The sequence below is a fragment of the Rattus norvegicus genome, chromosome 1 (genome assembly GCF_021556685.1).
Source record: "Rattus norvegicus strain SHRSP/BbbUtx chromosome 1, alternate assembly SHRSP_T2T, whole genome shotgun sequence".
Classification (NCBI taxonomy): domain Eukaryota; kingdom Metazoa; phylum Chordata; class Mammalia; order Rodentia; family Muridae; genus Rattus; species Rattus norvegicus.
The window spans coordinates 115,663,417-115,680,400 of NC_141534.1; positions in this window are offsets into that span (position 1 = coordinate 115,663,417).

Here is a 16,984-nt window from a genome sequence, read left to right on the forward strand (position 1 = left end):
AGATGCTGAGAAAGCATTTGACAAAGTTCAACACCCCTTCATGATAAAAGATCAGGAATTCAAGGTCCGTACCTAAACATAGTAAAAGCAATATACAGCAAACCAGTAAATAACATCAAACAAAATAGAGAGAAACTTGAAGCAATCCCACTAAAATCGGGGACTAGACAAGGCTAACCACTTTCTTCCTAACTATTCATTAGAGTATTCGAAGTCCTAGCAAGAGCAATTCCACAGCAAGAGGAGGTCAAGGGATACAAATTGGAAAGGAAGAAGTCAAAGTATCAGTATTTGCAGTAGATATAATAGTATACATAAGTGACCCTAAAAATTCCACCAGAGAACTACTAAGCCTGATAAACAACTTCAGCAAGGTGGCCTCATATAAAGTTAACTCAAACAAATCAGTAGCCTTCTTCTACTCAGAGGATCAAGTGGCTACAAAAGAAATTATATCCTTCACAATAGTCACAAATAACATAAAATATCTTGGTTTAACTGTAACCAAATAAAGTGAAAGATCTGTACAAGAACTCTAAGTTTCTGAAGAAAAGAATTAAAAAGATATCAAAATATTGAAAGACCTCCCATGCTTATGGATTGGCAGGACTAATATAGTAAAAATGGCCATCTTGTGAAAAATAATCTACAGAATCAATGCAATCCCCATCAAAATTCCAACTCAATTCTTTATAAAATTTGAAAGAAATTTGCAAGTTTCTTTGGCATAACAAAAACCCAGAAGAGCAAAAACTATTCTCAACAATAAAATATCTTTGGGGGAATCAACATCCCTAAACTCAAGCTGTACTACAGAGCAATAGTGATAAAACTGTATGGTATTGGTACAGGGAGAGGCAAGTAGATCAGTGGATTAGAACTGAAGATCCAGAAATGAACCCACACAGCTATGGTCACTTGATCTTCCACAAAGTGCTAAAACCATCCAGTGGAAAAAATCAGCATTTTCAAAATCTGATGCTGATTAAACTGGTGGTCAGAATGAAGAAGAATACAAATGGATCCATTTTGATTGCCTTGTACAAAGCTCAACATTAAGAATCAAAGACCTATACATGAAACCAGATACACTCAAACTAATAGAAGAAAACATGGTGAAGTGCCTTGAACACATGGGAATAGGGGGAAATTTCCTGAAGAGAACACCAATGGCTTATGCTCTAAAATCAAAAATCAACATATGGGATCTCATAATATTGCAAAGCTTCTGTAAGGCAAAAGACACTGTCAAGAAGACAAAATGGCAAACAACAGATTGGGAAAAGATCTTTATCAATCCTACATCTGATAGAGGGATAATATCCAATATATACATAGAACTCAAAAAGTTAGACTCCAGAGAATCCAATAATACTATTAAAAATAGGGTACAGATCTAAACAAATAATTCTCAACTGATGAATGGCCAAGAAGAACCTAAAAAATGTTTATCATCCCTAGTCATCAGGGAAATGCAAATCAAAACAACTCTGAGATTGTACCTCACACCAGTCAGAATGGTTAAAATCAGAAACTCAGGTGACAGAAAATGCTGGCGAGAATGTGGAGAAAGAGGAACACTCCTCCATTTTTGGTAGGATTCCAAACTGGTACAACCACTCTGGAAGTCAGACTGGTGTGTCGTAAGAAAATTGGATATTGTACTACCTGAGAACCTAGCTATACTACTCCTGGTCATATACCCAAAGATGCTCCAACATATAACAAGGTCACATGCTCCACTGTGTTCATAGCAGCCTTATTTTAATAGCCAGAAGCTGGAAAGAACCTAGATGTCCCTCAACAGAGGAATGGATACAGAAAATGTGGTACATTTACACAATGGAGTACTACTCAGCTATTAAAAATAATGATTTTATGAAATTCTTAGGCAAATGGACAGGACTAGAAAATATCATCCTGAGTAAAGTAACCCAGTCACAAAGCATACCTGGTATGCACTCACTGATTAAGTGGATATTAGGTCCAAAACCTCGAATTACCCAAGATACAATCCACCTACCACATGAAGCTCAAGATGAAGGACAAGCAAAGTGTGGATGCTTCAGTCCTTTCCAAAAGGAAGAACAAAAATATTCATAGGAGGAGATATGGAGACAGAGTATAGAGCAGAGACTGAAGGAAAGTCCATCCATATACTGACGCACATGGGGATCCATTCCATATGTAGTCAGCAAACCTGCAGTATTAGGGATGTCAAGAAGGGCTTGCTGACAGAAGCCTGATATAGCTGTCTCTTGAGAGGTTCTGCCAGAGCCTGACAAATACAGAGGTGGATGCTAGCAGCTAACTATCAGATTGAGAATGGGGTACCCAATGGAAGAGTTAGAGAAAGGACTGAGGTAACTGAGGGGGTTGGCAACCCCATAGGAAGAAAAACAATATCGGTCAACCAACCAGACACCCAGAACTCCCAGGGACTAAACCACCAACCAATGGCTCCAGCTACATATGTAGGATTGGATGGGCCTTGTAGGACAGCAATTGGAGGAGTGTCCTTTGTTCTTATAAATTCCCTAGTGGAGAGGAATGCCAGAGCAGGGAGTCAGGAAAGAGTGGGTTGGTGGGTGGGAGAGCACCATCATCCTGACATGGTTTTGGGGATAGGATGTGGATTTTTCTGGAGGTCAATCAGGAAATGGGAATAACATTTGAAATGTAAATAAAGTAAAATTCTAATAAAAAACAATGAAGTATTTAAAATGATTCTAATTTTAAAGTTTAATTCAAATTTAATTGCATAGTCAGTTTTTTTGTATGAAAATTATTTCGAAGGATAATATGAAAGGATTAATTTATATTAGAATCTCATTTTTTACTTTCACTTTGGCTGTATTTGATCACAACACTTACATTTTCCTTATTATTTAGCTGTTTTTATATACGGTTTTGTTGAGGTTTATCACTGTTAAAGAACCCTCAAGAAGATAATTTTATTTTGTAACACTTACTACGTAGAACTAAATGTGTATGATAAGCCTGAGCTTAATTAATGTTCCAAGTCTTATTAAAATGAACTGTATATTTCTAGTTCCATGAGATGTCACATATTAACATCCAGACAGAGTGTCACACACACACACACACACACACACACACACACACACGCACACACACACACACACGCACACACACACACACACACACACGAGGAACAGGCCAGTGTATCTAAGAGTATGTACTGCTGTTCCATCAAAGTGATGAGATTAATATCGGTGCTCATCGTGGGCATGGGTTTCTAATTTTTACTATGTGGTCTTGGACACAACTTCTTGGACTTGCTGCAGTTGGGAAACTTGTTGTTTGAAAGAGATGGTCTCATAGGATCCTATAAAGAAATGACTAGTTACCAGGGAGTAGAACTCTTTGAGAAAGTCAGAAGGATTAGGAGGTGTGGACCTGTTGGAGGAAGTGTACCACTGTGGGTCAGCTTTCAGGTTTTTTTTTCTATTATTAACTTGAGTATTTCTTATATACATTTCGAGTGTTATTCCCTTTCCCGGTTTCCGGGCAAACATCCCCCTCCGCCCTCCCCTTCTTTATGTGCGTTCCCCTCCCAATCCTCCCCCCCTTGCCGCCCTCCCCTTCTTTATGGGTGTTCCCCTCCCAACCCTCCCCCCATTGCCGCCCTCCCCCCATATTCTAGTTCACTGGGGGTTCAGTCTTAGCAGGACCCAGGGCTTCCCCTTCCACTGGTGCTCTTACTAGGATATTCATTGCTACCTATGGGGTCAGAGTCCACGGTCAGTCCATGTATAGTCTTAGGTAGTGGCTTAGTCCCTGGAAGCTCTGGTTGCTTGGCATTGTTGTTCATATGGGGTCTCGAACCCCTTCAAGCTCTTCCAGTTCTTTCTTTGATTCCTTCAACAGGGGTCCTCAGTTCAGTGGTGTGCTGCAGGCATTCGCCTCTGTATTTGCTGTATTCTGGCTGTGTCTCTCAGGAGCGATCTACATCCGGCTCCTGTCGGTCTGCACTTCTTTGCTTCATCCATCTTGTCTAATTGGGTGGCTGTATATGTATGGGCCACATTTGGGGCAGGCTCTGAATGGGTGTTCCTTTAGTCTCTGTTTTAATCTTTACCTCTCCCTTCCCTGCCAAGGGTATTCTTTTTCCTCATATAAAGGAGTGAAGCATTCACATTTTGATCATCCGTCTTGAGTTTCGTTTGTTCTAGGCATCTAGGGTAATTCAAGCATTTGGGCTAATAGCCACTTATCAATGAGTGCATACCATGTGTATCTTTCTGTGATTGGGTTAGCTCATTCAGGATGATATTTTCCAGTTCCAAACATTTGCCTACGAATTTCATAAACTCGTTGTTTTTGATAGCTGAGTAATATTCCATTGTGTAGATGTACCACATTTTCTGTATCCATTCCTCTGTTGAAGGTCATCTGGGTTCTTTCCAGCTTCTGGCTATTATAAATAAGGCTGCAATGAACATAGTGGAGCACGTGTCTCTTATATAATTTGGGGCATCTTTTGGGTATATGCCCAAGACAGGTATAGCTGGGTCCTCAGGTTGTTCAATGTCCAATTTTCTGAGGAACCTCCAGACTGATTTCCAGAATGATTGTACCAGTCTGCAATCCCACCAACAATGGAGGAGTGTTTCTCTTTCTCAACATCCTTGCCAGCATTTGCTGTCACCTGAGTTTTTGATCTTAGCCATTCTCACTGGTGTGAGGTGAAATCTCAGGGTTGTTTTGATTTGCATTTCCCTTATGACTAAAGATGTTGAACATTTCTTTAGGTGTTTCTCAGCCATTCGGCATTCCTCAGTTGTGAATTCTTTGTTTAGCTCTGAGCCCCATTTTTTAATAGGGTTACTTGTCTCCCTGTGGTCTAATTTCTTGAGTTCTTTGTATGTTTTGGATATAAGGCCTCTATCTGTTGTAGGATTGGTAAAGATCTTTTCCCAATCTGTTGGTTGCTGTTTTGTCCCTTGTCTTACAGAAGCTTTGCAGTTTTATGAGATCCCATTTGTCGATTCTTGATCTTAGAGCATAAGCCATTGGTGTTTTGTTCAGGAAATTTTTTCCAGTGCCCATGTGTTCCAGATGCTTCCCTAGTTTTTCTTCTATTAGTTTGAGTGTGTCTGGTTTGATGTGGAGGTCCTTGATCCACTTGGACTTAAGGTTTGTACGGGGTGATAAGCATGGATCGATCTGCATTCTTATACACGTTGACCTCCAGTTGAACCAGCACCATTTGCTGAAAATGCTATCTTTTTTCCATTGGATGGTTTTGGCTCCTTTGTCAAAAATCAAGTGACCATAGGTGTGTGGGTTCATTTCTGGGTCTTCAGTTCTGTTCCATTGGTCTATCTGTCTGTCTCTGTACCAATACCATGCAGTTTTTATCACTATTGCTCTGTAATACTGCTTGAGTTCAGAGATAGTGATTCCCCCTGAAGTCCTTTTATTGTTGAGGATAGTTTTAGCTATCCTGGGTTTTTTGTTATTCCAGATGAATTTGGAAATTGTTCTGTCTAACTCTTTGAAGAACTGGATTGGTATTTTGATGGGGATTGCATTGAATCAGTAGATCGCTTTTGGTAAAATGGTCATTTTTTACTATATTAATCCTGCCAATCCATGAGCATGGGAGATCTTTCCAACTTCTGAAGTCTTCTTCAATTTCTTTCTTCAGTGTCTTGAGGTCCTTATTGTACAAATCTTTTACTTGCTTGGTTAAAGTGACACCGAGGTACTTTATATTATTTGGGTCTATTATGAAGGGTGTCGTTTCCCTAATTTCTTACTCGGCTTGTGTCTCTTTTGTGTAGAGAAAGGCTACTGATTTATTTGAGTTAATTTTATAACCAGCCACATTGCTGAAGTTGTTTATCAGCTTTAGTAGTTCTCTTGTGGAACTTTTGGGATCACTTAAATATACTATCATATCATCTGCAAATAGTGATATTTTGACTTCTTCTTTTCCGATCTGTATCCCCTTGACCTCCTTTTGTTGTCTGATTGCTCTGGCTAGAACTTCAAGAACTATATTGAATAAGTAGGGAGAGAGTGGGCAGCCTTGTCTAGTCCCTGATTTTAGTGGGATTGCTTCATGTTTTTCTCCATTTAGTTTAATGTTAGCAACTGGTTTGCTGTATATGGCTTTTACTATGTTTAGGTATGGGCCTTGAATTCCTATTCTTTCCAGGACTTTTATCATGAAGGGGTGTTGAATTTTGTCAAATGCTTTCTCAGCATCTAATGAAATGGTCATGTGGTTTTGTTCTTTCAATTTGTTTATATAATGGATCACGTTGATGGTTTTCCGTATATTAAACCATCCCTGCATGCCTGGGATGAAGCCTACTTGATCATGGTGGATGATTGTTTTTAATGTGCTCTTGGATTCGGTTTGCCAGAATTTTATTGAGTATTTTTGCGTCGATATTCATAAGGGAAATTGGTCTGAAGTTCTCTTTCTTTGTTGTGTCTTTGTGTGGTTTAGGTATAAGAGCAATTGTGGCTTCATAGAAGGAATTCGGTAGTGCTCCATCTCTTTCAATTTTGTGGAATAGTTTGGATAATATTGGTATGAGGTCTTCTATGAAGGTTTGATAGAATTCTGCACTAAACCCGTCTGGACCTGGGCTCTTTTTGGTTGGGAGACCTTTAATGACTGCTTCTATTTCCTTAGGAGTTATGGGGTTCTTTAACTGGTTTATCTGTTCCTGATTTAACTTTGGTACCTGGTATCAGTCTAGGAAATTGTCCATTTCCTGCAGATTTTCAAGTTTTGTTGAATATAGGCTTTTATAGTAAGATCTGATGATTTTTTGATTTTCCTCTGAATCTGTAGTTATGTCTCCCTTTTCATTTCTGATTTTGTTAATTTGGATACACTCTCTGTGTCCTCTCATTAGTCTGGCTAAGGGTTTATCTATCTTGTTGATTTTCTCAAAGAACCAACTTTTGGTTCTATTGCTTCTTTCTATGGTCCTTTTTGTTTCTACTTGGTTGATTTCCACTCTGAGTTTGATTATTTCCTGCCTTCTACTCCTCCTGGGTGTATTTGCTTCTTTTTGTTCTGGAGCTTTTAGGTGTGCTGTCAAGCTGCTGACATATGCTCTTTCCTGTTTCTTTCTGCAGGCACTCAGCGCTATGAGTTTTCCTCTTAGCACAGCTTTCATGGTGTCCCATAAGTTTGGGTATGTTGTACCTTCATTTTCATTAAATTCTAAAAAGTCTTTAATTTCTTTCTTTATTTCTTCCTTGACCAGGTTATCATTGAGTAGATCATTGTTCAATTTCCATGTATATGTGGGCATTCTTCCCTTATTGTTATTGAAGACCAGTTTTAAGCCATGGTGGTCTGATAGCACGCATGGGATTATTTCTATCTTTCTGTACCTATTGAGGCCCGTCTTTTGACCAATTATATGGTCAATTTTGGAGAAAGTACCATGAGGAGCTGAGAAGAAGGTATATCCTTTTGCTTTAGGATAGAATGTTCTATAAATATCTGTTAAGTCCATTTGGCTCATGACTTCTCTTAGTCTGTCTAGGTCTCTGTTTAATTTCTGTTTCCATGATCTGTCCATTGATGAGAGTGGGGTGTTGAAATCTCCTACTATTATTGTGTGAGGTGCAATGTGTGTTTTGATCTTTAGTAAGGTTTCTTTTATGTATGTAGGTGCCCTTGTATTTTGGTGCATAGATATTTAGGATTGAGAGTTCATCTTGATGGATTTTTCCTATGATGAATATGAAGTGTCCTTCCTTATCTTTTTTGATGAGTTTTAGTTGAAAATTGATTTTATTTGATATTAGAATGGCTCCTCCAGCTTGCTTCTTCCGACCATTTGCTTGGAAAGTTGTTTTCCAGCCTCTCACTCTGAGGTAGTGTCTGTCTTTGTCGCTGAGGTGTGTTTCCTGTAGGCAGCAGAATGCAGGGTCCTCGTTGCATATCCAGTTTGTTAATCTATGTCTTTTTATTGGGGAGTTGAGGCCATTGATGTTGAGAGATATTAAGGAATAGTGATTATTGCTTCCTGTTATATTCATATTTGGATGTGAGTTTATGTTTTTGTGCTTTTCTTCTCTTTGTTTTGTTGCCAAGATGATTAGTTTCTTGCTTCTTCTAGGGTATAGCTTGCCTCCTTATGTTGGGCTTTACCATTTATTATCCTTTGTAGTGCTGGATTTGTAGAAAGATATTGTGTATATTTGGTTTTGTCATGGAATATCTTGGTTTCTCCATCTATGTTAAGTGAGAGTTTTGCAGGATACAGTAATCTGACCTGGCATTTGTGTTCTCTTAGGGTCTGTATGACATCAGTCCAGGATCTTATGGCCTTCATAGTTTCTTGCAAAAAGTCTGGTGTGATTCTGATAGGTCTGCCTTTATATGTTACTTGACCTTTTTCCCTTACTGCTTTTAATATTCTTTCTTTATTTTGTGCATTTGGTGTTTTGACTATTATGTGACGGGAGGTGTTTCTTTTCTGGTCCAATCTATTTGGAGTTCTGTAGGCTTCTTGTATGCCTATGGGTATCTCTTTTTTTAGGTTAGGGAAGTTTTCTTCTATGATTTTGTTGAAGATATTTACTGGTCCTTTGAGCTGGGAGTCTTCACTCTCTTCTATACCTATTATCCTTAGGTTTGATCTTCTCATTGAGTCCTGGATTTCCTGTATGTTTTGGACCAGTAGCTTTTTCCGCATTACATTATCTTTGACAGTTGAGTCAATGATTTCTATGGAATCTTCTGCTCCTGAGATTCTCTCTTCCATCTCTTGTATTCTGTTGGTGAAGCTTGTATCTACAGCTCCTTGTCTCTTCTTTTGGTTTTCTATATCCAGGGTTGTTTCCATGTGTTCTTTCTTGATTTCTTCTATTTCCATTTTTAATTCCTTCAACTGTTTGATTGTGTTTTCCTGGAATTCTTTCAGGGATTTTTGTGACTCCTCTCTATGGCCTTCTACTTGTTTATTTATGATTTCCTGGAATTCTTTCAGGGATTTTTGTGACTCCTCTCTATGGCCTTCTACTTGTTTATTTATGATTTCCTGGAATTCTTTCAGGGATTTTTGTGACTCCTCTCTATGGGCTTCTACTTTTTTATTTATGATTTCCTTGAATTCTTTCAGGTGTTTTTGTGATTCCTCTCTGTAGTCTTCTACTTGTTTATTAATGTTTTCCTGTGTTTCTCTAAGGGAGTTCTTCGTGTCTTTCTTGAAGTCCTCCAGCATCATGATCAAATATGATTTTGAAACTAGAATTTGCTTTTCTGGTGTGTTTGGATATTCCATGTTTCTTTTGATGGGAGTATTATGCTCCAATGGTTCCATGTAGTCTTGGTTTCTGTTGCTTGGGTTCCTGCGCTTGCCTCTCGCCATCAGATTATCTCTAGTGTTACTTTGTTCTGTTATTTCTGACAAGGCTAGACTGTCCTATAAGCCTGTGTGTCAGGAGTGTTGTAGACCGGTTTTCCTGTTTTCTTTCAGCCAGTTATGGGGACAGAGTGTTCTGCTTTCGGGCGTGTAGTTTTTCCTCTCTACAGGTCTTCAGGTGTTCCTGTGGGCTTGTGTCTTGAGTTCACCAGGCAGGTCACTTGCAGCAGAAAAGTTGGTCTTACCTGTGGTACCGAGGCTCAAGTTCGCTCGCGGGGTGCTGGCCATGAGCTCTCTGAGGCGGCAGCAACCAGGAAGATCTGCGCTGCCATTTCCGGGAGCTTCAGTGCACCTGGGTTCCAGATGGCGTTTGGTGTTTTCCTCTGGCATCCGAGATGTGTGTGCAGAGTACAGTCTCTTCTGGTTTCCCAGGCGTGTCTGCCTCTCTGAAAGTTTAGCTCTCCCTCCCACGGGATTTGGGTGCAGAGAACTGTTTATCCAGTCTGTTTCCTTCAGGTTCCAGAGGTGTCTCAGGCGCAGGGGTCCTGCTGCTCCTGGGCCCTCCCCCAGGGGAACCCAGAGGCCTTATACAGTTTCCTCTTGGGCCAGGGATGTGGGCAGGGGTGGGCACTGTTGATGGTCTCTTCTGCTCTGCAGCCTCAGGAGTGCCCACCTGACCAGGCGGTGAGGTCTCTCTCCCATGGGGTCTGGGAGCCGAGAACTGCTGGGGGCCGGGATCCGCGGGTTTGGGGCTCCTGGTGAGCACAGGAAGTGCCCGGTCCTAGAGGAATTCTGCCTCTGTGTGTCCCGAGTTCACCAGGCAGGTTACTTGCAGCAGAAAAGTTGGTCTTACCTGTGGTCTGGAGGCTCAGGTTCGCTTGTGGGGTGCTGCCCATGAGCTCTCTGTGGCAGCAGCAACCAGGAAGATCTGTGCCGCCCTCTAGCTTTCAGGTTTTAAAAGTACATGCCAGACTCAGGCTCCTGTCTGTCTCTCTGTCTCTCTGTCTCTCTGTCTTTATTTGTTTCTGTCTTTGTTTCTCCCTCTCTCTCTCTGTCTCACTCTGTCTCTCCCTCTATCCCTTCTCTCCTCTTTCCTCTCCCCTCTCCCTTCTCCCCTCCTCTCCCCTCTGTCTCTCTTTGCCTATAGATAAGGATGCAACTTTCAACTACTTCACCATTCCCGCCATGCCTGCTGCCATCATCTCTGCCATGATAATAATGGCCTCACCTTCTGAAACTGTAAGCAAAAACCCCAAATAAATGATTTCTTTTATAAAATTTGTCCTCTTCACAGTGTCTTTTCACAACAATAATACATTGATTAAGATAAGCATCAATTCAGAAAGACCTGCAATGGCTATGTTCTATTGTATTGGGTGGCTTTGCTCCTTTTTTATGCAAGGAATTAATGAAATCAGGCAATTCTTACTTATGACTTAGGATCCTAGAAGTCCAAGTTTATCTTCTAAAAGAAATATTAAAAGAAACTAGTAAAATTGCCATGAAGGGGAACATGAAAAATGCATTCTGAAATCATTACTTTCCTCATTTCTTCATGTGCTTGTCTGTTGGAAGAACTGTTATGGAGACTTACAGAAAATATTCAAACATTAACTTCATTAATGTTTTCATAATATGCACTGTTAGAATTTACAAATGGAAGATAAGATGGTATTGTTCATGATATATGTTACAATTATTTTTACTTATCAAAATACTTCCAGTTTTCAAAGTTCAAGTATAAAAATACTTAATTAATTTTGGGCAAATGAAATATTTCATGAAGTTTTAAAATAAGATTTATATTGTGTGTGTTTGTATGTTTGTAGATTTGTGTGTGTATGGTGTGGAGGTGCTTGTACTGTGTGTGTGTGTGTGTGTGTGTGTGTGTGTGTGTGTGTACCTGAAAAGAACAATTAAGTGGCCTGGAGCAGGAGTTAGAAGCACCAGTGGGCATCTGTACTAGGATGCTGGGAATTGAACTCCAATTATGTGCAGCAGGAACTCTTAACTACTGAGCCATCTGTCAAGTCCTATATTTGAGGATATTCTTAATATTTACTCTATTTGGTCAGTTCTCACAGTGTGCTTCCTTACTACTACTACTGAGCAGAATGTCTGTGTATCTTTGACTTTGTTTGTTTCTCTTTCAATGGAGATCTGCCCAAGTAACTTTCAGTTTCTCCTTTATCTAATTTGTTGGTATCTCTGTTAAATGCTCTATGTTTTTGGATGGTCTCGGCTCTGTAGTTCTGCCTTCCTTCCCACACACACGTAGACAATCCACACTTAACCCAGTCTTGAACAAAAATGGCCTTATCTTGCAAATCCTCCTTTCTTTATGATTGGGTCACTTCTACCACCAATTCTTCATCTTCTTGAATAGACTAAAAGTTTCCTAGAGAAGAGTCTTTATAAGACTCATCTCAGAATGGAGCAGAATAGAGGTAATTTATGGTCAGCTATGGTGGATATGGGTGTCTCTCTATAGAGGTCAGTAACAGGATTTTGCAGATTGACCCTGCTGGGCTTCCATTCCTGGTTGCTTGTCTTTCCTGAGATCTTTCTGACTGCTATTAAGGATATGTCTAAACCTGCTGTTCCTACTTGGTGCAGGCATTTTGTCTTTGTTGAATAAATAGAAAAGCTGGCTTTTATAAAACTTCAAGCTTAATTGAAATGTTAATAAAAACAAACAAGCAAACAATAACAACACAATAATAATTCTTTACAGTCAGAACCAGTTGTTTCTCAGTTTGTTCCTATCAGGTACTATTGACATGAATCAACATTAAATCAGTGAAGTAGTTCCCATGGGAAAAGCACTGGCTTGTGGCATGTACTTATTTCTTCAGTGCAGGAATCTCTATACTAGATATACAGTATGTACATGATCTCTTATAAACATAGAAATTCCCATGTTAATTTATCCAGTAAAGAGCATATAAAGGAGAACATGATTCTTTAAGTCATATTTCATAAACAGCTAGCAAAAATCCTGGTGGAATACCCAGGTTTAGGTGGTGATTATAGCCAGAGGAAATGTCTCAACATTAAGCCAGGAAATGACCTACTTGAAGATAAAGCAAATCTTCATTCATCCTCATTAGAATTGCACTGCATTATCTCCACCAGGGATGTTTGCTGTGAAGTGACTATTACAAGGGAGCTTGGGCAATCTACATTCTGGAAAAATGACTTAAGGCATGTTGAAGTTTTCACTCACAATTCATACTCTGACATAGACCAATGCCTCATAAAAAGTCTTTCTACTCATCTTTTTATAGCAGATTAAACACTGTCAGTATTTCCTGAGTACCATAAGGACATATGGTAAAATGGCTTCTCAGTAAAATGCACATCTTCTCCCCACTGAGAGTAAATTTCTTATGGTTTGACCTCAAATGTCTTTTGAAGGCTCCTATACTAAAAGGTACATCCCCATTATTGCAATGACTGGGGGGCAGTGGAACCTGTAGGGGGTAAGGCATTCAGTCTATGGCAACATTATCCTTGAAAGGGCACAGTGGGGCTTAACCGTTTTCACTTCTTTCCCTCCTCTTTTCCTAGCCATGGGGTGAGTGCGCTTGCTTCTTGGTAGTATCTTGTCTGGGGTCTCAAGGACTAGGTATACCTGGCAGGTGAATAAGAAAACACACAATTGAGATACGATACAGACAAGCTATTCTTTTTGGCATGTGATCTCTTGAATTTAGGAGTCAGGATGTTCACCTAGACTTATCTCAGCCCCAGTCTTTTATTGAAATTATATAAGAAAGTTGGGTTCCAGGTTCATGGGAGGGGATTGGTAAATGTCTCTCTATTTTCCTTTGCCAGCATTTGTGTGTATGTGTGTGTGTGTGTGTGTGTGTGTGTGTGTGTGTGTGTGTGTGTATGAGAAAGAGACACAGAGTATTACAAATTCAGAACAGAAAGAAAGGGAACTATACCATCTCAAACATAAAAATTTTGCAGCAATATATATATATATATATACATATACATATACATATACATACACATACACACACACACACACACACACACACACACACACATATATATATATATATATATATATATATATATATATATATATATATATATACATATATATCCTGACCACCAGTCTTTGATGAAGTCAGGGGCAGCAGTATTACAATTAAAAAATCAGAATCTTTATTCTGTGAGACATTCTCACATGTGTGAGACAGTATGGTTCATAAAAGGTCAAACATTCTCACATGTGTGAGACAGTATGGTTTCATAAAAGGTCAAACATTCTCACATGTGTGAGACAGTATGGTTTCATAAAAGGTCAAACATTCTCACATGTGTGAGACAGTATGGTTTCATAAAAGGTCAAACATTCTCACATGTGTGAGACAGTATGGTTTCATAAAAGGTCAAACATTCTCACATGTGTGAGACAGTATGGTTTCATAAAAGATCAAACATAAGGTCATATTGCCGACCCTGTAGTCTTTATCATTTTTGGACCCTATCTGTCTGTCTACAGAAACAGCCTCACCTAACCTCTATGGAGAATTTTGAAGGGGGCTGCCACCATCATCCCTGATCCCACAGTACCCATTTCTAACTTTCTGAGAAATATCTGTATATTATTTCATCTTTAATTTATGATAAAATGTCTTATTTTTATTATATAGAATTAAAACTAAGACTAGGACACCAGCAGTAGTTTTATTCATCTTTGTCCACAGTTCTAGGTTACTTTCATTTTTACCTCAAGCAAGTGACTATAATATACATTTCTCTTGAATTCATGAACAGCTTTCACTTTAATATTATTGGTAATATCTAATTTCTGTGGGTTATCAGGCAGGCTCCTACTAGGTCTTGCCAGATCATCAAATACCTGTTTAATCAAGGAAAAAAAAAGAGAAGAAATAGTAAATAGATAAAAAGAATGATAAATAGTAAAAATGATTGCAGAAATGACATCACAAGGTGCTTGCGCCAAAGAAGCAGGCCCTGGGGCTCTCAGTACTCATACTGGGGGCCACAAGAGGCTATAGCCTTGCGCTTTGAAACATGGTAACCCGGGCACGTTTTTATTTCTGTCATGAGGGGTGCTAGGCATCTCGAGCTTTAAGTGGGGTGTCTCCACCAGCTTCTCACTGGGATTTCTGAGGCCCTGCTGCACTCAAAGCCACAGGGACACCCGATTCCTGGCTGAGGCTTCTGAACCTCTGAACCACAGTCATCCATGTTTTCCATAAATTATTTAGTTATTTGTTCAGTAACTGAAAGATGATGGACTCTGTTGTCTGCAACATGGAATTGATTGCTACAACACTGGTGTGTCAGAGTTACCCTGAAGACATGTGGAACGTTGTAGAATCAACATAAATCCATCGTTCTCCCTGATAGCTTCTTCAAACATGACTGGACCTGCCTTTCCTATTGGAAAATTTGTACATTTTACAAACTGCCACACATCATTGGATATCCATCCATCTTTAATTGTTTTTGTTTATTGGTATAATTTAGATTTGAAGACACTAGATTGTTTTCATCATTAACTTTATTCATGGGAACTGGCAAGGGAACAGGTACACTGTTGCTACCCAATAATTAGAATCACTGAATGAATGCAAGTATCTGACTTTGTGCCCCTCTGGATTACTAACTCTGAGTTCCAATTACTGAGCTCAATCATGCAGCCTTGAACTCTTCTTGTTTTTGCTTTCCAAGGGAGGAAAAGCTTTAGAGTTCTGTGGCTGCTAATCACAGTTGTCCTGAAAGTGATCGGGCCTGGAGTGCCATACAGCAATAAAAAAAAGTCTGTGTTTAGTGGCTTTGAGATGTGAAGATAATATTTTTGGCAACTTTCTGCTCCCTTAACTACAGTTAATACATATTTGTCAAAGGTCAGGAATCAATAGGTAAGAGGCTTTACCTGAATTATATGTAAATAAAGTCATTATTTTTTTCTCAAAAACTCATTGGTAATTGTCTAACAACCTTCACAAAATCTGTTTTTTTTATTAATATTATGTGAGTATGTTCATTGTATAAATTTAGCTTATAGTGCAAAACAGTTTATTGAACATTAACTATGCAGTCTATCAAAACTCCATAAATTGTACCTTTATAGGTTTAAAATTACCTGATAATTTATATTCTTTTAGAAAATTCAAGATATTTGCCTGCATATATATGTAATATATCGTGGCAGGCAGTCTGTGAACATCTCTACCTTGCCTTATAATATTAATTACATCTAAACCTCTCTTGCTAAAGAAGCCAAAGACCAAAGAAGATATGTTTATACAGATTTTTATCTCATGATGTCTTGATTGAAAGATAATACAAAATTTCTGTTTCCAGTGGTTTCAACTATGTCCACATTCTGGTTTTAAATTTTAGTTTTATACCAGTTAATTAATTGAGTCAAAAGACCTATGGCTCTAATATGGAGACATTAAAAAATTCAAGTGCAGAGTTCATACTGTTATTTCACCAAGGAGAATCTCATCACTTTGGAAATACACAAGTTAAGTGCCAGCCCTCAGCATTAGCATATGTTGACCTTTCTCTGCTTTGACACTTGAAGTGGTTGTCAGGTAAAACTGTGATTTTCTTCTAATTAAATTCTCACTAACATGGTAAAACATCAGTCTAACACATTTTATCTCTGTCTGTCAGTGTATACAAGTACATACTTATATACATTCAAAAATATTTATCTAAACATGCATTAACAGATATGAAATTAAAGCATATCACATTTGAAGTATACGCACATAGTATCTTGGCCCAGAGAATTTCTTTGTTCAGGTCTTATAATTGTATAGCTTGAGCTCCATTTAATAATATTTTATAGGATCATTTTGAAAGGAAGTTTCTGTGTTTGACTTCCCACCATGTTGCCTTTCTCTACAGAGTCTGAAGAGGAGGTTCCCTCACTACTCAGGTTCTACAGAACTGGACTTTCTTGGCTGCCTGTTCTCCACTTTGTAATGGTCATTGTTGTTTTAGTACACTGGGTCTCTACAGCAGCTAACCTAGGAAAATAGTTTATAATCACCATATTCCTGTCCCCTCCTGCCTCCTCTGGAGATTTTTTTTTTCCTGACAACAGATGTCCTCCCTTTGCTTTGTGCTAGCAGACACCTTCTCATCAGGATTCACTGGTTTTTCTCTCTCAGATTTCCTCTAGATAGCTTGATATTTTTATTTAATTAATCCAATCCATACCTGGCTTGTACAGAACCTGTCTTTTAGATGTTTCCACAGTAAATATTTCCTTACTCTCCATTTGTCCGTGTGATGATTTATCATCATAACCTATTGAAACTCTGAATTTGATGCTATCTTTTGATTCCCAACATCATAGCACACAAAATGCTGCCATCTCTTGACATCACACAAAAATCACATAGATAAAGACTTGTGTGGTTAACATAAAACCCCCAGAATCATTACAGAACTACCCTTGATACATGTCAACATTTTGTTTTGTGCATTAGTCAACATCTTGAAAAAAGCTACTCAAAGTAATACCATAATACACAGTTCTCTTCCCACTACCACCAAGACAGTCAAGACAAAATTGTCTTAAATTTGGGATTTTAATGATAACTATTAAC